The sequence below is a fragment of the Cavia porcellus genome, unplaced genomic scaffold, assembly GCF_034190915.1.
Source record: "Cavia porcellus strain 051 isolate PalLab524CR breed Dunkin Hartley unplaced genomic scaffold, mCavPor4.1 scaffold_8, whole genome shotgun sequence".
NCBI lineage: Eukaryota > Metazoa > Chordata > Mammalia > Rodentia > Caviidae > Cavia > Cavia porcellus.
In genome coordinates this window covers 95,489,152-95,516,566 of record NW_026947491.1, presented here as the reverse complement: position 1 = coordinate 95,516,566, position 27,415 = coordinate 95,489,152, and positions in this window count along the sequence as shown.

Sequence of the window (27,415 nt, the reverse complement as noted above, 5' to 3'; positions counted from 1 at the left end):
CTCGCCCTTATGTGATGCTTCTCCCCTTGCAGGCTGTTCCCACATCCTGTGCTTTGCCTGGTGCCTGCAAGAAGGTCTCCTGTCATCTCCAGTTCCATCCTGAACGCGGGGCAGCACCAGCTCTGAAGCCCGTGGAAAGCGAATGGGGCTGCTTGGCTTGCTCCAGACCACGTGCTATGAAGATGTCCAGGTCCCAGGTGCATACAGTCATACACCTCCCCTGTCCATGCAGCTGGAGCACACTGCACAGAGGTGGCCATTATTTGGGTCCTTGGGAGAAGGGTGTGTAGCAGAGCCCCAGGGTGGACATTTTAAAAAAATTTTTATTTAAAGAGAAACAGAACAAAACAGAAAAGGGTACAAGTAATACAGAATTTAAAAAAAAAATAAACAGTAAGAAATTACTAGTTAATAGATTACATATTGTCATCTTAGAAATAGTTGTTCAAGTTACAAAATTTAAAGCACACAAAGTGGACATTCAAAGAGTGAGACGGCAAACAGTCCTATTCAATGATCCAACAAAAACTTAGTAATATGGTTATCTATCTTACACACTTAAATATACATGCAGTTATATCCTTTAGAGCACTTTCTTTTCCTCTCTTTTTTACAATGACAATTACACATTTTGGTTTTTATTACTCCCACAGTTCTTATTACTTTTTTTTGAAGAGAATAAAACCAAATGTGACAAAACAAAACAGAGTCAGTCAAATCAAAAGGATGGACATAGTACATGATGTAAAAACAGAATACAAGGTGATTAACAATGGTTACCATAATGCCTCTTGCTAGCTTAAAAAGAATTGCCTATATCATCAGGTATAATAAAATTGAACAAAATAGCACAGAACAAAACCAATAAAACCTAAACATTGGAGACATTACAGGACTTCAAAAGAAGATAATAGTCCAACCAGAATGGGCATCAAAGTGAATCTTATTGTCTTCAAAGTAGTTGCCTATACTCTCATACTTGATACTATCAAACATAACAGAATAGAGTAAAATCAGTCAAAACAAGATGGTGAAAGCAATACAGGGCTTCAAATAAGTTAATAGGAAATCAAAATGGTTACTATAATATATCTTGCTATTTTTATTTATTTTCCATTAATTAGAAAAATAAAAAAATTTTAAAAAGGAGGTTGAGATAAAAGAAGACATAGCAACACAACAGCACAGGTCAGAACAGAACAATTTTAGCAACATAGTGTTTCACCACAAGATAACCCGACACAACAGTAGTTAGCATAGTATCTCTTTCCTTGAAATATTTGAGTATAACTTTGTATACTATAGCATCAAACATATCAAGACAGTGTAAAACCATTCAAGAGAATGACAGTATTACAGGGTATTTAGAACTAACTAACAGAAAACGAATAATGGTTTCTATATTATCTCATCTATAAAAATTTTTTTTTATACTATCACATATAATAAAATCCAATAACATACAACATGATAAGACTTATGGAGACAGAAGAACAAAAGCTTGATGGGACTTCAAAACAAGATGATGTTAAATCAGCACCAGCTATTATGATGTCTTGTTTTCTTCAAAATAGCTGTTCACACCATCACAGACAATAAAATCAAACAACCCAGAATAAAACCATTCCAATTAATGAGTGAAAACATTATAAGGCTTCAAAGCAATATAATGGCGAATCATGATTACCACATACTTTTATGTATTCTTATAATTTCTTACACTAGGGAAACTATTCAGTATTTATACATGTGAGTTTGATTTATTTTCCTTATGAGTATGGTCTCAAGCTGCACCCATTTATTTATAAATATCTCAATGTGATCATTCTTTATAGCTTAGAAGTCCCCATTGTATAAAAATACCACATCTTTTTTATCCATTCCTCAGTTGATGGACACTTAGGTTGTTTCCAAGATCTGGTTATTACAAATTGTGCTGCTATAAACATGGGTGCACATGTATCACTGTGGTATGTTTTCAGTTCTTCTGGGAATACGACTAGAAGTGGAATAGCTGGTCAAATGGGGCTTCCGTCCCAGCTTTCTGAGAAATTTCCAGACTGACCTCTACAATGGCTGCACCAGTCTATACTCCCACCAACAGTGCAGGAGAGTTCCTTTCCCTCCACGGCCTCTCCAGCATTTATTGTTGGTGGTTTTCTTGATCCTGACCATTCTTTCAGGAGTGAGATGGAATCTCAGTGTGGTTTTAATTTGCATTTCTCTAATGAGTAATGATGATGAACATTTTTCATGTACTTATTTGCCATTTGTATTTCTTCATGTGAGAATTGTGTATTCATCTCAGATGCCCATATTTGGATTGGATCTTTGAATTTTGGGGGTCTGATTTTTAAAAATTCTTTACATGTTTTAGACAGAAGTCCTTTGTCTGAGGGATAGTTTGCTAAGAATTTTTTCCCAGTTTGTGGGTTTTCTTTTCACTATGATGGAGATTTCTTTTGATATGCAGAAACTTTTTATAAGACATGATCCCAGTTATTGATTCTGGGAAGTATTTCCCGTGCGGTTTGAGTCCTGTTCATGAATTCTCTAGCTAGCCCTATGTCCTCAAGGTTTTTACTCAATTTGTCTTCCAATAGATTTAGTGTTTCTGTTTTAATATTCAGATCTGTGATCCATTTAGATCTTAATTTACTATATGGTGATAGGCATAGGTCTAGTTTTAGTTTTCAGCATATGGAGAGCCAGTTTTTCCAACATCACTTAATAAAGAGGCTGTCCTTCCAGTGAACATCTTTGGCCCCTTTATCAAAGATAAAGTGGTTGAGTATGTTTGTAGTTGTGGATGCATCTTCTAATCTATTCCATTGCTTTTCAGCTCTGTTTTGCTTTGTAGTATAACTTCAAGTCAGGGATTGTGATGCCTCCTGCCTTGTCTTTGCTGCTTAGAACTGTCTTCGCTATTGGGAAACATTTGCACAGACCTGGAGCAACCCTTGGTCCAGGAGCCAGAGAGGCTCTGCTCCCTGGGTCCACCTGGCGGTGGTGCTGGGAAGGGCACAGGCCTGATTCAGCTGCTCTGCCTGAGGAGCCCGCCTTCGCAGTGGGAACCTGCGGGGTGTTACTTGCTTCTTACAGGCCAGTTGAAACCTGGCCAATCAGATTCTTCTTTTCTTTCCTTGTGGAACTTCTGAGTTTGTTGTTTTGCTCTATAACAGAGCACCAGAGATGATATAGAAAGAACAGAGAATTACCCTTCATTCTGAGGCTGGGAGTCCAAGAACTTGGCTCACATCTGGCTGTGTCATGACGTTTCAGAGTGTCACTTGGTGAGACTGAAGAAGCCTGTGTCACCCGATGTCTCTCACCGATCCTATCATGCAGCCCCCGCCAAACCTCATATCATGCTCACTACACCCAGATCACATCAACAGAGGGATCTGGGACCAAGTCTCCAGTTCTCAGGCCCCTGGGATTTGTGGGGATCCCAGCAGGGAGAAGGAGAGGAATGGACAAGGCAGGCAGTGCTCTCTGGATCTCTCCTTCCTGAGACCTTGTGTCATAGTTTAGACAAACAAAGCAATGCTTCCTTCAGTTAAATGTATAAACAAAATAAATGAATAGTCACAGAGGGACATTCCTTTCAATGCTCATCCAGCGTGCATGGCTGAACTGTCATTTGGGGAGCACCTAACAAATCACAATGGTCAGAGAAGTACGGGGGAGCACACCCCAGAGCTCCCGCACCACTATCCTTCCAGAGGTTAAGTGAATTTGCCCAAGGTTTTCCAGAGGCCACAGCTAGTGAGTAGCCGGGCCAGTGAGTGGCACATAGGACCAAGAAGCGGCGCCCCTGCTAACGTGTGAGCCTCTCCCTCCTGGAAGTCCTCTTAACAAAGCCCTCGAGGTCCACTCTTGGGGCTGCGCATGTAGCACATGCAGGATTCTGTGCCCACAACAGAGCCCAAGTCAGCGGCTTGGCTCCAGGGTGCCCTGTGCTATGGGCGGGTCTGCCTGTGTGTGCACAGCACTTCCCCACATGTGCACCTATGATCCCCAGTGCTGGGTCCCATGAGCTCTCCAGGCCAACTTCAGATCCTGGCTCTGACCTAGTCTGAAGAAGCAAAACTCAGGGTGGAGCCTTGGGGTCTCCAGGTCCTAAAGCCCTTCTTGATTCCAGGATGGTGCTCTCCCATGCAGATGTCAGAGTGGACTCCAGCAGACGTGGCTGCTTGGCCTTAGGGCCCATAATCCTGGTCATATCCTTGGTGCCCTGTCGGTAAAACCAGAAAAGAACAATGCCAGTCATTCAGAGACTCAGTGAGATGGCATGCATGGCACACATAGGGCACTCAGCATGGCACACACAGGGTGTTCAGCATGGCACACACAGGGTGTTCAGCACTGCACACACAAGGCACTCAGCATGGCACACACAGACAGGGTGCTTAGCACGGCACACACAGGGCGCTCAGCATGGCACACACAGGGTGTTCAGCACTGCACACACAGGGTGCTCAGCATGGCACACACAGACAGGGTGCTCAGCATGGCACACACAGGGCACTCAGCATGGCACACACAGGACATTCAGTGTGGCACACACACACAGGGTACTCAGCACAAACACATACAGGGTGCTGAGACTGGCTAAACCTTTCCTTACAGCACACAGGGAACAGAGTCCATTAGCTATGCAAGGCTTAGTCCTGCCTAAAACAGAAAGGCTGCCCGGAGTTCAATCCTGCTGCTCACCCAGGGAGAGGAAGCCCTGGAGAGTGATGTGACATTGGGAGAGTAGCACAGTCTCTGAAGTCAGAGAGACCTGAGCCCACTCAGCCTTGCCAGTCGTTAGGAATGGTGAGAGGTGAAATGGAATAGCAATTCTACCTCAGGGTCTCTCACGTAGTGGGCATTTGGTAAGTGGTCGTTACTGGCCACATTCCTACCTTGGTCCTTGGAAAGCTAGCTTCTGAATCAGAGAGTGGATTTCTGTGCTAGAAGGTGGAGATTATCCTGAGTCTAACCAAGTAAAGATGCAATTCCTCTTTCTCAATATTTCTGTTCACAAATGTGTGTGTGTGTGTGTGTGTGTGTGTACGTGCGCGTGCATGCTGAAGACACTCAGAGACTGCTTCGAAGTTCTCAAGCAGACAATACATCTATTCTTATTAACTGTCCTCACTATGTCCTGCAACAGATCTCATGAACAGCTCCAGGTCTGTTCCCTTGACCAACCTCTCCCCAGTCCTCCTCCTCCTAGCCCCAGGAACCCACATCCTGTGCTCTGACAGCAGAAGTGTGGGCTTTTAGATTTGCACGGGGGGTGAGATGGCACAGAATTTGTCTTTCTGTGTCTGGTTGTGTCACTTGGCACAGTGCCCTCAGCTCACCCGTCCTGTCACAGACAGCACTCTTTTTTTTTTTTTTTTTCTTTTTTCTGGTACCAGGGATTGAACTTATAACCGCCTGCTTGCAAGGCAGCCGGTTATGCTGCTGAGCTAAATCCCCAGCCCCACAGACAGCACTCTTCACTCCTTCCCAAGGCTGATTAGTGTTCACGCGTGGGTCCACCATGTCTCTCTACCCACACATCTCTTGGTGGGAAATGCTGGTCATTCCTGTCCAGGCTCTTGGGGACGATCTCTTCGACAGGCTGGTTCCACAGTTTTTGTCTACACAGCTAGGAATGGAACTGTTGGGTCACACCATAGCTGTGTGCTTACTATTTTGCGGAACACTGAGCTGCTTTTCTCTGTACTGCTTCTTTCCAGCAGTGTCTGAGGTTGCTGTTTCCCCACATCCTCACCAGCATGTGTTTTCATCGGTCAACAGCTGTGCTAGCAAGTATGAGGTGGCCGATCACTTGGTTCAACTTACATTTGCTCAGTGACCACGTCTTCATGTAACTGTGGCCATTTGCAGGTCTCCTTTTCCTGTCTGTTTGGGTTTTCTGCCCATTTTAAACCGAATTAATGGTTTCCTTATTGTGGAGTTGTAGACGTTCCCTACATAATTTATCTTTGTAATTCCTTCCCCCATTCTGTAGATTGTGTTTTCTTGGCAGCGAAGAAGTTTTAGTCTGACATAATCTTGTTTGCCTATTTCTGCTTTGCTGCTAGTGTCTGGGGGTCGTATCCAAAGGATCGTTGCCCAGACCAACGTCGTGGAGCTTCCTTCTATGTTTCTTTGTAATTGTTTTACTTTTTTGGGTCTTGTGATTGAGTTCCCGATGGATGGTGAGTTGATTTCTGCATGTGAATGAGACGAGGGTCTATTTTCGTTCCTCTCCAAGGCTTCACATCTGCCTTCTAACTCCTCCCACACCCTCCTGATCGAGGACTTAGTCTTTTGCCCTTCATGGCAGCTGCTACGGGGTCAGTCTGCTCCTTCCCGAGACTCCTTCACTGGGAGATTTGACATAAATACAGCACACGCCGGTTTTTATAGAGCTGTCTGCATCACTGTGGTAGCTGATGGTAATGGAGACGTTTGCTGGGTCAGGGCGATTCACTGGAATCCTGTGAGGACGGAAATATTCTGTAATCTGTCTGTCCCTTTGAGGCAAGCCCTCGGGACACTGAGTGTGTGAAATCTGGATAGTGTGACCGGGGAGCTGAACTTCCAATTGTATTATATCTTGATTGATTTCAACTTAAAATTAAATAGCCACACAGGACACTGCCACCGTGTTGGATGGTATTTAAAACTCCTCTGTGCTCACTACTCAGATCTATCATGTGCTTTCATGTGTGTTTCTGACTTTCTGAAAAGAAACAAAATGTCACAGCTGCAGCCAAGTTTTCCCATGCACGCCCCCCCCCCTGCCCTTACCTAGTCTCATGTGCGTCCCCTCCCCTGCAGGGATACCTACTTTTTTTAAGCGTGGTTTTAACATTTGCATGCTCAGTTTTAGACTTCTTCTGTGTATCTATGTGTCAATAAGCAAGATGCCAATGTGGTTTGCTTTGTGTGGTTTTATGTCACACTTCACAAACCTGAATATGTTGCAGCTGACAGCCTTGCCCAGGTTCCCAAGTGGGTGAGAGACCTTCTCCTCAGAGTGGAGTCCCTGGGTCACAGGACTGGTGCTTCAGGTTTGCCAGACAGTGCAAACTGCTCTCTGGAAGGGCTGTCCAGAATGGTCTCTGTGCAGCAGCTTAGGAAAGGGTGCCCTGCCCCATGTCCACCACCCCATCCACGTATCGGCCTCGGTGTGTGCACAGCACCTGCACCCAGCTGTCTCTGACCGAAGCAATAAGCCAGCTCCTCCCAAGGCAGAGCACATGGTGAGCTACTGCTCCTCGCCAGGGCCGGTGTTCTCTCCGCAGATGGATGGAGCAGGGCTCTCTCACTCATTGCCAGAGGTCTCCGCTCCTCTCCTGTCTTCTTCCTCTCTCTCCCTTTTCCTTCTTACCTCCGTGATTTGTTCTCTCCTCTTGTTCCCTCATGCAGTGAACACGGACAGAGTATCTGAGACAGGGTAGGATAGGAGTGAAGGGACAGCTGAGTTTGAAGGAGCCTGCAGCCCAGTGAACACGGGGTCAGCGGACACTGCCAAACCTGTGAGAAAAGGGAGCTCTGAGTCCATGCATGCAGGAGGACCAGAAGAGTGTCCTCCTAAACTCAGCTCTGAGCTGAGCGCAGTCCTGTCTCGGCAAAGAAGCAGCTGGCGGCGACAGGAAGCAGGCGCCATCCAAGATTGGCAGGTCCCTCGGCACAGGGGGAACTGTAAGAGAAGAGATGGGGCCTGAGGACAGGGCCAGATGGTGAAGGCTCCCGGATGCTGTGCTGATGGGCTTGTGTCTCATTTTGAGAGCAGTGATGTGGCCTTGGCAGTTGGCATCTGTTGTTGCCAAGTTCATTTCTTTGCTCTTGGAATGTCTCCTCTCCGTATCCTTCCCGGGGCGAGCTGCCCTTCCAATTCCACATGGTCCGGGAGCTGGCAGTCAGTCTGTCTCCCTTCACTCATGTGACCCAGGTCCTCCAGTCCTAGTTCCCCAACCTCTCGGTCTGAGAGCCGAGTATGTGATCAGAATACTTCGCGGAAGCTTCAAGTGAAGACAAGGAAAAGGAGTTAATTCTTGCAGCAGGCAGGAGGCGGACTCTTCCTCTAGATTCGTCCCAGCACCTTCAATTTGAGGGTCAAGTAGGGAGTCAAATATCTTGGAGAAAAGCCCTGCCCGCTCACTGGATCACTGTTTCTCTCTGACCTCCTACATTTAGTCCAAGAGGCGACGCCTGAAGCTCCAGAATCTACCCTGGACCGTATGCTCTCGTCCTCTGCATGGCAGTGGCTCTGGAGTGTGCTCTACCTTCTCCTCCTGGACTGCTGCCTTAGCCACCCACACGGTCCACAGGACCCACTCTCGGTCCTGGTTTGAGGTGCCCCGTGCCTCCTGCCCCGGGTGCTCCGTGCCTCCGCACAGCACAGTGGTCTCTGCAGCACTCCTGTGATCCTCTGCTCCTTCCTGTAGTGATAGCCATGACACAAAGGAGGAACTTTCACTTCACAGTGTGGTTTACAAGATCCCAGGTGCTCTGTTCCCTGCCTCCTTCTCTAACTTTACTGCACAGCAGAGAGTAATTGGTTACCATGTAAATGACACATTTTCATCGATTGCTATTTATAAAGAAAACAGAGTAGAGTAAAACAGAGCAGGTGGCTCATACTGGGTTGCAGGGTGGCATCAAATCAGTGGATTCCTACTCTAACTGCACTTGGGGGCCAACTGCTGGGACCCCATTTCCCCCCACAGCTGCCTCAGTGTCCTCATTCATGACTCAGCCATCTCCCCTGCAGACTCCCAGCATGCCCCCACCTATTTCAGCTTTAATGATGGTCTTCCTCCATCTGATGAGATGTCACAGTATGGTAGTGGTGACCTACGACTCAGGTTGTATCATTGAAACTTCTAAAAGTTTCAGCATCGCTGCTCCATTAGGAATTTGAGTGCCTGTGGACAGGGAAAGCAGTGAGTTCTCCTAGAAAAAGACCACTGATGGCACACCCACTGTCTGACCGTTCCTTCCAAGCACCTGGCTTTTAGAAATGTGGGCTGTCTTCAGGGCTGTGCTCAGGAGTGTGCTTGTTCAACACAAGTCACCAAGGTAAAAGAATTGAACAGAGAATGAAAGAAAGTCTGTAAAGAAGGGGTGGCTAGAGATACAGGTGATGTCTTCAAAATCTCAAATCGAGTAAAATGCCATCAAAGACCCTCTTTTTCTTCTCTCTCTCTCTCTCTCTCTCTCTCTCTCTCTCTCTCTCTCTCTGTTTCTTCTGTGAAACGAAGCTATTACATTATACTCAGTCCTAGGAATCTTCTGTTCTCCCTGGGTTCCAGGATTCCGGACCCAGAACTGCTGCTCCCTGCAGAACTGGTGCTGGGGGCAGGGAGGTGCCCGCTGTGGGCTAGTGGGGTCCATCTCTAGCTCAATGACCCTGGGGCTTCATGGTAGCCTCCCTCTCCTGGGGAGAACCAGTAAGGGATGGGGTTTAAATGCCTGTGATTGATCACTGGGGGAGGCTGAGACGGGCCTGGTTCCTGTGCATTTGCAGCTACAAATTTGTTTTCATGCTCAGCTCTACTGAGAGACATGTGAGTGGGAACCGGGGGCCCAGACTCTCCCAGATTGTCACTTGAGGGAGTGTGAGCAAGGTGCAGAGACACAGGGGAGGGCACAGGATGCGTGGGATGCAGTGATGGCAGGGTGCAGCCCCTGGCTTCCTGAGCAGCTGTGCCCCCAGGTTGCTGATGGTCCCTGCTTGAGTGTCTCTGCTGGGTGACTTTTCTCACTAGCCAGCTTTAGTCAAGAGGAACTGAATCTAGCACGAGGTGTCCCTGGGCTGAGCAGGCCCTGGGCACAGGGGCCTAGAGTCACAGCCTTCCCCTGGTGGCCACTCAGTGTCACAGACAGGACCCTTGGTTTCCTGCGCTCTCCACCCCCTCTCCTCTTCTTCGCAAGGTGTGGGGACCTGGACCTGTGTGGGGACCTTGCCAATGACCACACATAGATGGCAGGCATGATATCTGGTGGCTCTGGGCATTGCACAGCTGGAGGCCAGTCCCTGACCCGCTGTGCAGCCTATGGCTATGACAGGCAGCCTCAGGGTGTGGAGAGCTGGCTTTTGTGGACCAGACTACTGGACCCAGGACAGGCCACTCTACACCTGCTCCTGGCTCTCCCTGTACCCTCAGGAAGCACCGAGCCTGCAGGACAGCCCCACCATGTGGCTGCTGAGGATCCGATCTCTGAGGCCACTCAGTGCCACATAGTGCTCAGACAAGGTCCTGGCCCCTCAGGCTGCAACCTGGCACAGGACTTGGCATCTACAGCTCCCACAGCAGGGCTGAAGTAGAGGATGTGGGAGGAGAGCAGTGGCTCGGGGGAGGCAGGGAGATGGTGGAGGTGAGCATGCTGCATTCTGCCCCTGCTTCCCAGCCGTCATCTCTCACCATCTTCCTCCGGCCAGGCACATCTGGCAGGACCAGTGTCCTTGTGTCTAAGGGACTCCTCGCGTGTGCTACCTCCACAGAGACCTGGCTGCCCGTCCATGGGGGCTGTGGCTCTCATCACTCTTTGTTACCACACTATTCCTCGTAGCACACACGTCTTTAGAACACCTAATGGGGGCTCGTTATTTCCTGTCCCCTCCAACTAGAACCAAGCTGCATCTGAGCAGGGGACAGAACCTGGCCATGGGGGTCCTCAGTGGGGTCCTCCAAGTTTTCCTGATGCACTGGTTGCTAACTGAATGCTCCTGACATGCATGAATGAGTGGATGGTGCAGAGAGGAGACCTTGGGCTGACCTTAGGGAAGAGTGGGACTGGGCTGGGCAGCGATTCCAGGAGCGATTGTTAGCGTGGGCAAAAGCACAGAGGGAAAGATGCAAGGGGAGCCCAGGAGGTGAAGGGAGGCAGGAAGAGGAAGGAATGAGAGCTGGGGCCAAAGTGGAGGGGGACCCTGCTCATGGGCACAGGAAATTGCCAGGCTCCTGCCCCAGCCCACGCGGCCCTCAGCACAGTTGAAGTCACCCTCTGTAGTCACCCACCAGTCACTGGCATCAGTGACAGCCCTGTCCTTACCCCTTACCAGCCCCGCGTCCTTGCAGTCCACTGTCAGAGCCCATGAGGCTTTTGTTCCCCCATCTCTGTGTTCTGTGCCCCTGTGAGGTCAGCGCTGGTTCTGCTGTGCTGCTCTCTGGCCTCCTCAGGACAGGGCTCCCAAGGCGCAGCGGAGGACAGGGATACAACTCCAAGCCAAGCTCAGAATCAGGGGAGAGGGGGTGTGGCTCCTGGCCCTACTCTCTCCCCGGCTCTGTACCCCAGCAACGCATTGTCCTCTTGGGGTCTCGATGTCCTTTGGCATAAACTAAGAGCCAGAACGTGTGCCTGGTGGGTTGTTTCGGAATTAAACACTTTCTGCCTAAAGTGCCCAGCATGGGAGGCACTGGGACGATTAGACCGCCCCTCCCTGGCCTTGGCTCACCCTCCCCGGCTGCAGGTCTCACCGGCTCAGCAGGGACCTCTGTGAGAGAGGTCTGCTTGCCTGATTCGTCACTACCTTCCTTCTTCCCATGGCTTCACGACCTTCCTTAGCTGCAACACTGGTTTGGAACTTTGACAGCTGTGTGCTAAGACAGAACTGGTGCTCTCTGGGGTCTCCAGCTGGGGATGGAGAGAGGCAACATCCCTCGCTGCTTAGATATTCAAGTGACCTCAGTGGGACTTGGGTTGCCTGGCTGAACAAGGCCGCAGACCTCCTGCAGTTCTGCCTGGCTTGTGCACTACGGCATCCTCTCTGTAGCGGGAGGAGCCTGGTGTTTAACCCCATTTACTTGAGTGAGACATCCTGTCTGAGCTTTAGGGTTTTGGATTCCATGTCCCAGGCAGCTGTGCTCCTGGATGTGACCTAAGGGGCATCTGAGGGGCCACCAGCACCAGCCCACTCAGGGCTCAGTGCCTCTCTGCAAGACTCACCAGAGCATCTCTGCTGTGCTGGGCCCAGCGGTGAGGGCTGGTATGCAGACGGCTGCTCATGGCTACTGGGTTTCAGGTCTCGGGACCCTGCAGCACCGAAAGTGGCACCGTCAGCTCCTCTGGACCTTCAGCACACACAGAGATATGGTGGATGGTTACGTTTCAAAGTTATGAAAGGGCACATGGCCGTTAATCCCTTCAGACCTCTCTGCCCACTTGGGACACTGGCGTCCCGTCCTTCTTGCTACTTTGTGGAAAGCTCTGGAGTCCCCTTTCCTCAGTGTCTCCACTGTGAGGTGTGATAAAGGTCCAGTTGCTGCAGAGACTCCCAGAGGAGCTCTGGGAGGAGCTCAGGCTGTGGAGGCACATGGAAATCACTCCCCTTGCACATGTGGTGCTGGGGATGCCAGGCGTCCACGTGGAGAAGCCGGTGCTCAGTGTGCAAGGGCAAACAGAAACACCAACGACACCTAGGATGTGGAGGCAAATTTGTTGATGTCTATGGGCACTGGTCAGGGTCACTCCCAGAGTATCAGGCCCTGATCTCTGGTGGACTAGAGCTTGTGTGGGACGAGCAAGCAGGAAGTGCAGAGGCACAATGGCTTGTCAGTTAAGGGCTGGTTTATACAATGTGCATCACAGTGACCAGCCATTTCTAAGAGATAGAAGTAACTGGAACTGGAACAGGAACTGTTACCCGGGCAACTAAAACACGGAAATACAATGGCTGGGGATGGAGCACTTTCTGTAACCGGTGCTGTAGGCGAGTTTGGCTGTGGTGTGTGAGGGCCGAGGGAGGATGGGTACACTCACTGATGACTGTTAGTGTTCTGTATACTTCATCTCACAAGTGTCTTTGTATTTCTTTACATTTCAATTGGCAGATAGTAATTTATGTTTTTGTGGGATACAATGTGATATTTTGATATAGGTGCACATTATGAAATGATTACATCAAGTTAATTATATCTATCATCTCACATTTTTGGTGTGGACATTTAAAATCTGCTTTCTTAGCAATTTTGAAGTACATACTGCATCATGATTTCAAATAGATCACTGCACTAGATCTCGAAACTTTCTCTGCAGGATCTCTGTGCCTTTTGTGCTGGTTACCCACCTTATCTAGAATTTTCCTGTGACTGTGAGGGACCCAGCTTGGGTCCTCAAAGGCCACCTGGGAAATTGGATGTGTGCGCAGATGGCTTACCACCTGGGCAAGGTGACATCCATGTCCCACAGCGTGGGGACAGAGCCTGGGGCAGGGGTAGGTTTGCTGTCATTCCAGAGAGGTAAAGAAACACCCAGCTCACAGCGGGCAAGGAGTCAGGTGTCCACTTCTGGAGGAGCCCAGGCCACTGAGCCAGGCGTGAGAAGGGCTAAATTAAGTAAGTCCAGGCTCATCCTCTGTCCTCAGCTCCTCCTGAATGTCCACCACCATGCTGGGGATCTGAGACACAGCTGACCTTTCCTTTGAGTTCTTCACGGCCCCATAGGGAGGGCGGTGGAACAGGGAGACCCCACCGGGGAGGAGGTGTCTGCTGGGGCCCTGGTACGCAGCAGGAGTTGGTGCTTCCTTGCAGCTCTCCAGCGCCCACCCCGGAGACAGAGATTGTGAAGCCAAGCAGCTGCCCAGGCTTTCTCCATGGTGGATGACACCTACCCCAGGAGCTCGTGTGCATCTGCACAGTGGGGTCAGGCAGGCCAAGAGCGGGATAGCCCAGGAGCCTCCTCCTCCGCTCCTCCTGTTTCTAGGTCCCAGAAGTCACGTTTAGGGACAGGAGGAGGTGACTGGCGCATGGAGAGTTCTTGGCATCCCTGGTGCAGTCTCTTCGAGGTGCATTCTGGGTGGAGACCCTCGTTGGAGAAGAGAGAATCCAGGGTTAGAACTAAATTTGCAACTGGACAGACCTGGACATAACTTTAGCAAGTTCCTTAGTGTTTGGAGCTTCGAATCTCTGTATAAAAGGAGACACGCCACCATTTCGTTGGGCTGTTCGCTGACAGGATGGAGGGAGGCGGGGCTGTCTTGTGGCGAGGTCTGAGTTCAGATCGCTGCTCACAGCCTCAGTGTTCCTCGGCGGTTCACCTAAACTCCCTTTAGGCTGTTTCTGCTTATTTCCAAAACGAAGGTCAGAATAATGTGACCTCATGGGCTACTGTCAGTTTTTCATCCCCCAGAGGTGATTGGAGAAAAGTCCTTCCTACTTGGCTGTCCCCAGTTCAATACCAAGTTGAGACCTGCTGGGCAGTCTTGGCCACTGCATCTGCAGAGCAGAGCAGGAGCTGGCTGTGTGGCTGTGGTAGTCAGATGGCTGTGGGACTACACTGTGAGCACTCTGTCAGCTGTGGTTCGTATGTAAAGTGCTGGCCCTTGAGAAGCCATCAGGTAGCTGCATGGTCTTGAGGTGGACTTTGCCTTCTAGGGACTTGTGAGTTGGTGAGTGATGCCCGAGCATCCCCTTGTGACTGGGCTGGAGCTGTTCTTTCAGAGGCATTGTGCCTTCCTTGGGGCCCTGTCACTGCATCTCCCTCCATCAGAGGTGGGGCAACTTGGCCTTGTGCTCCCCGCTTTCTGGGAGCCTTGTGAACTGCACTGCGGCACTGCTGGCTGATGGTGGAGTGCAGGCTATGCACCCACAAAAACCACTATGGGGCTGGGTGATGAGAGCTCATAGAGCTGTGACCCCTGGGGACCTATAGGGGACCAGGGCACTGTGTGAGCCTGCTGGGGTCAGATGGGCCTGACCCCCAGTCCTGTGTGTGAGATAAGGGCTTCTTTGTGTTGATCTGGGGCTTGGGGCTTCTTATTGTCTTCTACTATTGTGGCTGGAGATGGCCACTGGGCCGCTGGACTTGCTGCATCTGTGTCCACACCGCTCCCTGTGGCAGGTGAGGCCCTCTGCTCCTGTTGGAACACCCTCCGCTCTTCTGCCTGGCTTCCTGCACACTCTAGCTGCCACCTCCTGGCTGGGACTGCAAGGACCAAATCACAGCCTAGGGCTTCTCTCCACGGTGCTGATTTCCAAGCACTCTTGGTTCTGGCATCGCCACACGCAGTGCTGAGCCTGACGACATCTCAGTGCTCCCGCAGGAGGAGCCTGCATTTCCAAGGTCTATAATTCAGCTCTGCGGCTCACTGTGGAGTAAATGTGGGCAAACAAGTCCCACCGCCTGGAGGCGATTCTGATTTTCAAATTATGAAATAAATCACCCTGAACTTTTATGTTTTCTTGGGGGCTTGTTTTTGTTTTTCTCATTGGCTCCAAACTCCCAGAGCAGCTTTCTGGCTGGGGATCGTTTATCATTCGGTGTGTTTGTTCCATGGGAGGAGGGGTTGGCCCTGCGACTCCAGCCCTGGCCAGAATATCAGGCTGGTGGAGCCCACGGGCCCAGAAAAGGTTGAAAGTCTAAAAGCAGGGTGGGGTAGGGGACTGGATTCCTTTGAGGTGGGATGAGCACAAGGAGAAGGAGAGTGAGCTGTGAACTCAGGTACAGGGTGGGCCAAGAATATCCGGAATCTGGAGTACAGCAGGACCCAGAGCCAGAGTCAGAGATGTCAGCCATGTAGAGGCTGGAGAGAATGAGGGTTCTGGGTTCAGAAAATGCAGGATGTCACCTGCCTGGGAAGGGGACTGTGAGACCCAGCACTGTGATCCAGGCAGCAGAGCAGCAGCTGGGGTCAATGCACAGACCCTCAGGAACTGCCCCTCCTGTCATGGTCAGTGTCCCCAGAGCCAGACTGTTGCCTCCCCAGTCTCCATCCACCAATGTGCTATCAATTGTCTTGTCTTCCTCCACTGCCCCGCTGGACACTGAGGGTCCTGGCCAGCAAGAACCCTGACCAAGACTGTGCTGCTACCACCTTCCCAGGGCTGCAGCTTTGCAGCCACCTTGATCCCCATCTACATCCTGACCAGTGTCCCTCAGGGGAAGGCAGCTGGCTGGGTCCTCCAGGCCACCTTTGGCCTGTGTCTCTGCCTCCTGCTGGAGGCCAGCTGTCTGGTGTGAAGTGCAGCTGGGGGGCGGGTTTCATTTTTCTGTAGTTTACAAACCCTTGCTCTGGGTTCTGCCTGTCTATCGCTGGGGAATGTCTCCTGCTTTCTGGCTGAGGAAATCTGTTACTTCTTTTGGTACTGGGAGTTGAACTCGTGACCTCATGCTTGCCAGGCAGGCATTGTGCCACTGAGCTACCTCCCCAAAATCTTGATGCAGAGCAGGGTGTTGAAAGGCACCATTTTCCCAGACTCCTCTTCTTTGGGCTTCCTTCCTGTGCTGGTTACACCAGCTGCATTCTCTCCATCTCCTGCAGCTCCTGCAGCTTGAGCTGGCCACAGGACACAGAAGGCCTGAGGGGAGGGACCCAGCAGCTGTCTCACAGTGCAGGGACCAGTTAACACTCACCCTGGCCCTTCTTTCCTCCTTGATACACTATTGTCTGTGGTCCTCAGTGCTCTGATCTGATGGTGGAAGTGTGTGATTAATGTTGGCTGGATGCACATCTGCACTGCAGTGTCACCTTAGTAAAATTCAGCCCAGACTACGCTTCCTGAGATGTCTGCGTCCTTACCAACCTGTGATGCTGCACCCTGGTCCCCTCTTTGTCCTCTCTCCAAGCAGTGTGCTGCACACCAGGGGCACTGCCTTCTCCCCCAAACCCCCAGTTCCTTCCAGGGAGGGTGTGAGCTCCCCTGCCACCTGTTCCTGTTCACAGAGCGCAGGCTTGCTGTGAAGGGGGAAGATGGTGGACGCTGCAGGAAGATCTCTAACAGGACTCAGAGCTGACAGTGAGCCCAGAGGATGAGGTGGTGGATGGGCATACAGGCTGTGCATTTGCAAGCCTTGAGGGGTCACCTCAAATCTTTCCATTCACTCAAGCAGAAGTAGATCACTTGCCATCGCTATGGCTGACTTTGAGGACAGAGCTATGGAATCGGAAACAGTTTGGAAAAATAGATCTCAGCCTGGAAACTAATTGCTGTGCTGAGTGCCCACCTGGCCAGAGCCCTCCTCCTATGTGGTTCCAGAAAACCACAATGAAGAACAGCATTATCCCAAATTGAAAAGTCGCTCCTGCACCTGTGCGCTATAAACTCTGCTCCAGCTGGGGCCTGCATGTCCACACGTTGCCTGCTGACACCGTGGCTGCCCGGGCTGGTGCCTGGCTCCTGCATATGGGAATGGTTGCTGCCACTGACAGATTGCTGCAAGGAAATGCATGTGCATTTTTAAGCTCCTTCTTTGGAGAGAGGAAGCAGAGACCCCTGAGCCCTTGAAACCGCAGTCCAAGGTCACAGGGAATTAGGGAGCTCCACTCGAACTATTTTCACCAGGATTGGCCAGATGTTCATTTGGAAGTAGTTTCAAAAGAAATCCAGAAGCCAAGCAGTCTCCCTCTGGTTGAGTGTGTGTGATGTGGCAGGTCGGGCGAGGGAGAGAGGCAGTGTGGGGCAGAGCTGCCCCATGCACAGCTCTCCACATTCCAGTTCCTGCTCAGCAGCAGGGAGCAGGTGCCCGGGTTCCCAGCTCCTGGAATTACAGAGCGAGGCTCTGTGAGCTTCGGTGCTGCCTGAAGCCCGCTGGATGGGGATGCAGCAGCTTATGGAGTCCCCCCCCCCCCACTCAGCAGGGACTCCTGCCTATGGGGCCCTGAGGACGTGGGAGCCTTGGGTTGGGAGGGACAAGCAGCATCTGTCTCTGAACTCAGCTGTGCGTCCCTGGGCAGAAGCTGAGATCCAGAGGGGCTCACTCACTTTCCCAAGGTCACCTGTGAGCCGATAGCAGCTCTGGGACCAGAGTTTGGTGTATTTTGGCTGTAGGGTCATGGTCCTGGCCCAGTGTCCAACCCCGCATCACATATCTCCTCCACGCCAGGCCTCCCAGGTCCACCTCTGTGCCATGGCCTGTGGGTGGTTATTAGCTGATCCAATAAATACCCTGTGCCAGGCTTTTAATGGGGACCTTAATGTTCTGTGGAGCCCAGGTAGCAGATTTGCATTTTAACTGCAGCTTTTAATTCAGCCCCATTCACCCCAGCAGAGAGCTGCAGACCTGTGGGTTAACTGTGCGCAGGCCCTGGGCCACCTGCTGCGGGTATAAAACAGAGAGCCGGAGCCTCTCCTCAGAGGACCTCTAGGCTTCTCATGTAGGGCGATAAAGAGAACAAATTCGAATACAAAGAAAGATGTGCCAAGTGAGAACGAAAGCAGCACTTAGTGTAACCCGAATGAATGACTGGAGGATTTAGAGGGGGAAAAGCAAGGGTCTAATCTAGGAAAGCAGGAAACCAATATCCACGTCCCAAGCCTTAGGCAGAGGTGATGTTGCCCTTGAGAGCACAGGGCGCAGCGGGTGAGAACCTCACTGCGCCTCCACCAGAGCTCAGTCACTGCCCCTGATACTTTCTGGCCATCGCTTCCATGCCTCAGTCTTGCTCTCTTCTAGAGTGTGGGATAGTGTGGAGCTCACTTCTCACCCCAGCTTCTGTTATGAGGGCGACACTCAAACCTCCCAGCAAGGGGGCAGTGGGTCCAGAAAGCTGGAGCTTCAGGGAGCGTCTCTTCCTGGCCTGGAAAAGACTGTGTTGGTCCTGGGACCTGTTCCGGAAGTGATGGGGATGGCACCAGGGGGACGCAGACAGGATGCGAGTTGTGATGGGAGGCTGTGAGGAGCCTGGCAATGAACTCGGGCTCTGGAGGGACTGAGGGGCAAAGCCAGGAGGATTCTGTTGCGAGGAGATGAAAAGGGCATCAGGAGGGCTGGGAGGTGTGGTCAGTGACTGCACCTGTGCTGAGGGGGAAGCTGAGTGGTCAGGGGCTGCTGGCCAGGGGGTGTTGGCGGCCAGTCCTGGGCACTTCTGACCTAAGATGCTCGTCAGACTTCAGAGATGCTGGGTGCAGGGAGGTCAGCATTTTAGGAGAGCCTGCCTGGCCACGCAGGTGTGGAAGTCCTGTTCACAGGGAACTCTCTTCCCCTCTCCTGTGGTGCATTTCCAGGTCACCCGGGCACAGTCGTGCACCATCTGTGTCTCTGCAGTCAGCATGTATATGACGGTGGTCTGTGAGGGCCTTGCTGGCTACATGGTAGCCATTTGGGGACATTGACTCTTCGAGGTCCCACAGCGGTGCTGCCACCAGAGCATGCATCCCACTTGCTAAGCGAGGAATGACTAAACACTCCCGAATGCAGAAATGCTTTGTAACCTTTGGAACTGGAATCCGAGCTCAGACTACTGAACAGCGGGACAGCCACACAGGACGGAAAAGGTCCTCTGTGTGGGAGAATCTCCAGCACGAGGGCACGCGCATCCCTGTTCCAACCTGGCGACTCCAACCAGTGGCGTAAGCACAGCAGCTGCTAAGAACCACTGATGTGCATCTCCAGGATGTCCTCACGGGGGCTGTGGCTGTGGCATTTCCCTCCCTGAAAATCCACTGCACATGCTTGCCTCCAGGCCCTGATGGTGATGTCTGCACTAGTAACTCCCAAGCCTCTGCTGCCAGGCCTCACCTGCCCTGCCTGCTCTGCAGATCCAGCTGACTGCTCGATCTTCCCACATGAATGCCATACTTGGTGTTTCCAAAGATGCACCCACCTCAGCACCCTGCTTTCTCGCTAAGTCTCCCTCTTTCCCCAACTGCCTCTGAGCCATGAACCCTGTCCCTGGATGCCCAAACCAGAAATCAGGATGGCCTCCTCCAAGTCCCTCTGCCTCAGCCAATCAGATGGTCTCACCATTCCTATCCTGCACATCTCCCCAGTGCACCCGCTTTCCTCCAAGCCTGCTGCCACCTTCTGGAACCCTGGTTTCTATCTTCAGATGGACTCCTCTAGTCTGTAGTCTCCTCAAGGACCAAGTGAGCCGGGAGACACAAATCTGATCAGGACGATCCTGCAGAAGACACAAAGTCCCCGTCCATACCTTTAGACTAACCCCGAGCCTTGGGGCAATCGTATATTCTCTCAGCTGCTCTATATCTGCTCTGTATTTGGGTAACTCCTACCTTGTCTCTAGTCTCAGCTACACTTAGTTCTTCAGAAAGTGCCCCCCACCCCCAGCTCCTGAATCTAGGTTAAAAATTCCTCTGTGAGCTTTCAAAGTGTCCTGACCGCCTCCTATCCATTGCCTTGCATGGCTTTAATGTGATGCTTCTTTTGCCCTTTCAGGTGCTCCCTGGAAAGACCAAGAGACAGCAGAGTGCTGGGGTCCTGCATCTGCTGTGTGTCCAGACCCTGGGACCTGGAGCGGTACCCAGCACAGAGAAGGGTTACCGCAGATGCAGGGCAGGGCTGCAGCTCAGTGGCAGAGGATTTGGGTTTGATCCCAGCACTGCAGAAATGAATCTGTGAACCAGCAAGTGAATGAATGAGTGGGTACTGAGGAGAAGAAATGGTTTTGTTTACAGATGACTGAATATGGGGATAAGATTCAGGTGACACTGATGGAACCTGGGTACCTCCTGATCAGATTGGATGCTGAGTTTGTAAGACGGACTTAGGTACTTAATGAATGATGGCCCTGGATGGAGCCCATTCCCTGATAAGTGGGGAAAAGTAAAAGAATGCAGAAATGAGGCCAGCAGGGTCCATGCTCCTGGAAGCCTTCAGAGCCTCAGGAAGGACGTCTTGATGTGGACGTCGTGGTGGTGATGTTGTAGGGGCCTCCTCCTCAGGGGTCTCTGCGTGCTGTTGCAGTAACTTTTTCCCTTGAGTGCTGTGTATTTTTATGGTTGTGGTTCAGAGCTGCAGTTTGATTCCCAGAGGGATCTCTGACCCCGAGAAAGGCAAGACCATGCTTTAAATACTGCCATCACATGCTGGCATGGCCCTCGTCACATCCTTGCTTGGAATGGGGGCTTTGAAGCCGGAAGATCATTCTCAGAGGTTCCCATGTCTAAGCAGAGCTTTTGGTGAGGGGTTATTTTTGACAGCTCTGAAGCCCCCGAGCATGGGCCTGGCAGGTGGGAGGTGAGGTGGGGTTGAGTCTAAGTGTGCACATTGGTGCAGATGGAGAGGGTGGGCGCCATGGGCTGTTGGCCACACTCTGCAGCCTGCTGGGAATTCTCTGGAACCCTGGAGCTGGGGAGGGCTAGGGTGGCATCCCACTGGAGAGCAGGTTTGTAGAACTGTGTTCCTTTGGAAAAGCTACAGAGAGATTTGGCCAAGACTATCTATGTGGCTCCAGTCCTAGCCCCAGCGCCATCCAGAGCAGACTCAGAAGGCAGCAGATTCTGGGAAGGAGATGGTGTTATGCCGGACACAGGGCGCTTCCTAGAGTGGGAGGCTGGCGTGGCTTGTTGGGGTTGAGTTGGTGGTTGGAGGCGGAGTGCCGCCCTTTTGCTACTGTGTGTGTTCATGGGTACATTTCTGTTTTCAAGGACTTGCAGATCTAATTATGGATTTAAAAAAACACTCATTTCTGCACATTTTTAAGTTAAATCAGAATTGCACGGTACGACTGTAGTCTCAGATAGCCTTGAAAAATCCAAGTCAGCAGGAGCAAAGCGATGTGCAGCCGACCTTGACAGCAGGCTGGTGCTTGACAGGGCCCAGTGCAAGCATCCAGGGTGAATTCACCCAGTCAGCTATGCACAGGTGAGTGCACACTTGTATGCACACACACACGCATGTACACACACATACATGCACATATACACAAACACATGTGTGAGTGTGTGCAAGTCATTCCCTGGGATCACTTTCCTGCAGGACAGTAAACCTTTGCTTTTTATAAAGATGCATTTCCAAACAAATGTGCTTTGAGAGTCGATACCAGGCCCTGGAGTGGGTGGAAAGAGGGAGGCTCGGGGCACAGGTTTGGTCTAGCTTCCCTGACTCGGCCTGGCCTGTGTCACAGGGCAGCTCCTCCGCTGTCCGGGTTCCCTCCCCTCACTCCGGGCTCTGCCGCTATGTCTCTTCTCTGCAGTGCGTTGCTCAGTGCTGTCTTCTTCTGCACTGCAGACTTCACTCTTTCTTAACGCAGCCTCGACAGGAACGACAGCACCTGGCTAGGCCCTCAGGGCCTCCTCTAGAGGCTGTGGGCATGGGGTCTTGTGTGACAGCCTGCAGCAGGCAGGAATGACAGGGACATGTCCCTGCCCCTGCTGGGGCAGTGGGAGGCCCTCAGCTGCACACGAGGCAGTTGGTGTGATTCTGAAGGAGCCTTTAGGGCTGGGCTCCCCAGTGCTGGAGTGGTCACAGGTAAAGATGGAGAGATGCCCCTCCAGGTCTGCTCAGGTCAGGACATGAGGGTGGAGGGCAGCCTCAGGAACACCACCAGAGCTGAGCTGCTAGGAGGTCAGGAGGCAGGGGGCCCTGCCAGGCCAAGGCCAGGGGTCGGGGAGCTGGACTGTCCAGGGAGGCCGTGTGGATAGCCATCCCCAAGCAGGGCTGGCACCTGCTCCGGCAGGGGCTTTGGACAAGGGCAGTGGAGAGCACTGTGAGCAGAGTGGGGAAGGACAGTCCCAGAGATGAGTACGGGATCACTGATACTGTCTAGGGGACCAGGAGAGGCCTGGAGGGGAAGTGGGGTGCTCTGAACAGGAGGAGGACACAGCCCAGGTCCTGTGCTGAGCTCCACCTGCCTGCTGCTGGTGGCCTCAGCTGCAACCCGCAGGACTATCTGACTTCCCCGAAGGCTGGTGCCCAGAAGGTGGGCGGGGACAGAGGACAGCATGGGTAGTGCTACTTAGAGGCAAACATCTGCTTAACAAGCCTGCCCTCTGAGGCGTAGCTCTGCAGTGCCGTTTCCCAGCAGCAGTGCCCATGGTGGGATTTTGTCACTTGGGTAAAACCAGTTGCTTCCTCATCCACAGACTGAGACTGACACAAATGTTGGGTAGAGCAGGGGCAGCCCTCTCCTCAGTGACATGGGGCTTAGTCCTTTGGAGTGTGGATGGCATGTGTGGTATGGTGGTCACAGCAGGAGATACTGGGGTCAGCAGTTCACTGATGACCTCTCCTCTCTTCTGGGAAGGAATGTGCACCTGGGCATGCACCAAGGGACCGTCTGGACCAAGGAGCAACATGGAACAGGAACTGGACTCATGTTCAGAGACAGAGAGCTGAGCGTCCTCCTGGCTCAGGACATATGGGAAGGGGACTCCCAGAAGCATTGTCCGGGGCTGTGGGAGATGAAAGAAGCCGGGTGTTTGCCCCTGTGCGGAACAGCTAAAAGAACAAAAAGGAGACGCACTGTGGGTAAACAGCACTGGGAGAAGGGTCGGCATGAATAGGTCTCACGGCCACAGTGCTGGTGAGGGGGACTCGAAAGGTAGGAAGCAGAGAGCCGAGTGCAGTGTGATGGCACCTGGGGAGTCCATGGAAAGGGAGTCAGTGATTACCTCTCCATCTGTCTGTCTATCATCTATCAGTCTTATTTGTCATTTATCTATAACCTATCAGTCAAATCTATCATCTAGCAACCTATTAACTGTCAATCATATTTGCCACCTACCAATCATCTGTTTATCTGTCATCTCTACCCATCAATCATGAACCTATCATTTATCTACTATCTATCTGTAATCTATAATTAATCTATCCTCTGTCTATCATCTAACATTTCCTCTATTTTCTATCATCTATCTATCTGCCATTTATCTATCTATGATCTACCATCTATATACCACTTATTTATTGTCTTAGTTACTTTTTTCTCATTGCTGAGACAAAATGACAGACACCCAAAGTTAAAGGAGAAGAGGTTTATTTGGCTCACAGTTTGTAGAGGTTTCAGTCCATAGTCGGCTGGCTCCAAGGCAGGATGGCACGGCAGAAGGGCACCACAGGGGAGAAACAGTTTGTGGTGAGCAGAAGACAGCAAAAGTTATCAAGGAAAGAAGACAAGCCTTTCTCTGTCTCTTATATTATATACAGTCTACCAGAGTTAGGGTGGTGCCAGTCCAAGCAGTAGACTTATTTAGTAATCACCCACCCTTAATTGAAGCCTTGCACTATGACTCAATCATACACTGTAGATCCAGCCACCTCTGAAATAAGCCCTACCTATGACTGCATGAGGGTTTGGGCAGACATCTAAATGCAAATCTGGACACCTGTCTCTACCTATCTGTCATCATCATCACCCGTCATGTGTATCTACCTGTACATGCACACACCCTGCTCATCCCTGCACTTGCTCCTACACATGCACAGATTTGTGTGTACATACGTGACTACGCATGCATGTATGCAGCACACATAATGAACCACAAGGAACTGGCTCACAGTCACGAAGGCCAACAGGCCCCAAGATCTCCAGCTGGCAGTGGAGACCCAGGACGCTGATGGTGTACTTTAGTCCAACTCTCAGAGCCTGAGAGCCAGCAGAGCCAAGGATGTCCTTCGAGACCCAGCAGCAAGCTTGGGACCCAGGCAAGCTGATCATCAGCCCAGAAAAGCCTGACAGAAAAGCCTGGCATTCCACAGAAGGGTTCTGTTTTAGTTACTTTTTGCTTATTGCTGGGACAAACTACCTGACACCCCAAATGAAGGAAGGAAAGGTTTATTTCTTATAGTTCTTCTCTCCGTTACATCATATCCTGGCTCCACCCCTAGGCGGGTGTAGCACTCACACACCAACCCAAGTGCTAGACAGTGAACCAGTCACAAAGGCGTGGGGGCCACTGACATAAACCGTGACAGGTTCCTTTTCCTCCTCCTCCTCCTCTTCTTCCTCCTCCTCCTCCTAGAGGGATGGTGGGTCCTCGGTGCCATGCAGACTGCATGAGGCCTGGTGCATGGCACAGTCTGCTCTTCTCAGCCCACTGATCTGGACACTGTCCCACAGGTGTACCCAGGTCATGTTTGGCCATGTGTTTTGGTATGCTGGGGCCCACACAAGCTGCCACCTACAACAGACCATCATGACCCCTGTGTTTAGAAAACAAAGTTATGTATTTGTAGGGATATCTATAAGTTCAAGGAAAGACAGAAAATGCATCAGAGTGGAGCTTAAGAGGTGGCCCAAGTAAGTGGAGAAAGCAAAAATTTTTAAAAAAGCACAGAAATTCAGAACAACCAAGTCAAAGCTCAAGGAAGGATCTTGCCAAGCACAGCATCAGCCACACCATGTGGGGCCACATTGCACTCTGAAGGGATTCCCGGCAGGGTCGAGAGAGGCTGGGACATGGGTCCCAGTCATGTCTCCAGTCTGAAGAAAGCAGTGGTCAGCCAGGTCCTGTGTGGAGAGCACCAGAGGAGCATGAGCAGGTGTGACCTGAGCCATGCTGCTGGACAGCTTCTGTGCCCAATGCAGGTGTGCCTGACTGCTCTGAGCCCGGTGCTCCCCTTTAGGAGCAGTGTCCACCTGGCCACTCTGGCCTGGCTCCTGGAGGCCACAGAAGCTCTGGCTGGACTGGAGAGGGGGAAGGGACTGGAGCACTACCTCCCTGGCTCTTCCTTCCTTCCTCCACAGAACCAAGCCCATGCTCCTCTGCAGAAAGCCATGATGACAGGGCCTCTCCTCCAGCTCTGATTCCTGCTTTTCTGGAAATCCCTCCTGTCCCCATCCTTTCCTGACTCTGGAGTGGCTGTGGCTCCGTGCAGTGGGCGGTCACAATGACCTGTCTTCCCTTTGCTGAGCCTCGCTCTGCCCAGGCACTGATGAGGACATCCTTCTTTAAACTCTGGCCTGGGCCATGGCAGAGGCAGTGACTGCACCATAGCTAGCTGGAAGGATGTGGCACTGGGTTGCACACACATCTGACCAGTGATGGATCGCCCATTGGCTGGGGGACTGAGACGCTGGTAATCCATGATGTGTGTTGGCGTCGGTTACTTATATTATTGCCAGTGGTGGCTTGGGAGAGAGTGGCGTGGAAGCCAAGACAGTGGGAGATCAAAGGCTGGGATACTTAGTCACCATGGCAACAACAGAGATTTCAGAGATGCCACATGGGCAGGTTGCATCTGGGGGCACTAGAGAGTATACAAGCAAAGGACAAACTTCAACACTCAACTGTCCTTGAAAGTATTTTGGATAAAATCAAGAAGCCTTTATGGGCATTTCGAAAAGATTCCTCATACCTCATAATAGCTGGTGAGGAGCAGCTCTGGGCTGCAGGTTGCTAAGCCAGCATCTGCTGCATCCTCTGTTAAGGAAGGGGCACATGAGGGGAGGAGACTGGAGACACTGGAGGGGAGTCACAAGAATGCAGCGGCAGCTGGAACCTCCTCCTGGGGACTCTGGGTCAACGGGGCCAGGTCCCAGCAGAGAAAGTCCTGTGCTCTCCCAGGGTGGCTGCTGAGGTCTTCTGGGGACCCACTACCCAACCTCACCACCTCTGGCACCTCATGCCAGTCGAGTCCTCTGTGGCTGATGGGGAAGCACAAGGCTGCTGCAGAGGAAGCCAGCTCATTGCTTCATTCAGCACAGTGAGGGTGACAAGTCACACTCAAACTTAATGGCATGAGCAGACCACACAGATTGCCAGGACTCCAGTCAGCTGGGATGCAACTGGGAAGTTCCCAGTGGGAACCTCACTGAAGCTAGAAAATCCACAATGCTTCTGGCCCCTGCCTTTAGCACGGGGGCCCTTTGCCAATGAGAATCACAGCTTCTACAGAATCACAGTTTGAACACCCTAATCCAAAATTCCAGAATCTGAAATGTCCTGGATTTATAACGTTTTTTGGCTTTGACATGATGACACAAGCATATTGCATACCACGGGACTTTGCTTCATGGACAGGATGATTGATCATTGTACAAAATTTCCTTCAGGCTGCATGTATGATGTATAGGGAGCACAAACGAATTTCAAATGTACGCTTGAGTCCCAGAGCCATGATATCTTATTGGGCACATATAAGTGTTCCTAAAATTGGAAATCTGAAATGTTTCTGGCCCCAAGCACTTCAGATAAGACACTTCCACTGAATTTTGTGGTCCAGCACAGATCACGGCAGGCACTGGAGGAAGAGCGACAGTTTCTGGAAGGGACAGTGCTGTGAGCCGAAATCAGCCTGCATTCCTGCTCTGGGTGAGGGACGAGGGTCTTCAAAGGGGTCACTGAGGCTAGAAGAGAATTAGGTGGCCCTGGCCCCATGTAACTGGTGTCCTCATAAGGAGAGAAGGGGAGTTGGGACAAGACATGTAGAAGGAGGACCTGTGGAGACAGGGAGACAGCCACCCGCAAGCCTCGGGGGAGACCATCGGGGACACCAGCCCCACCAGGTCTTGAGCACAGACTTCTTCTTTAGAGTTGTGAGGAAATGAAGTTGTGCCAGCCCTTCAGGCTGCGGTACTTTGCTAGGCAGTTGGAGCAAATAGTAAAGCACTTGCTGTACCTAAAAAGCGTAGATTTGTGGTGTCTTGCTTACTGTTATCAACAAGGGTCTGGGGAGAATACGGAGCTGATTCTAAAAGATACAGCTAAAGATCAAAACAGAAAGCCAAGTCAGGACAAATTTGTCAGTGGGAAGTGACCATGTAGGTTTCGGGGTTTGACGTGTTTCCAGAAGGGGC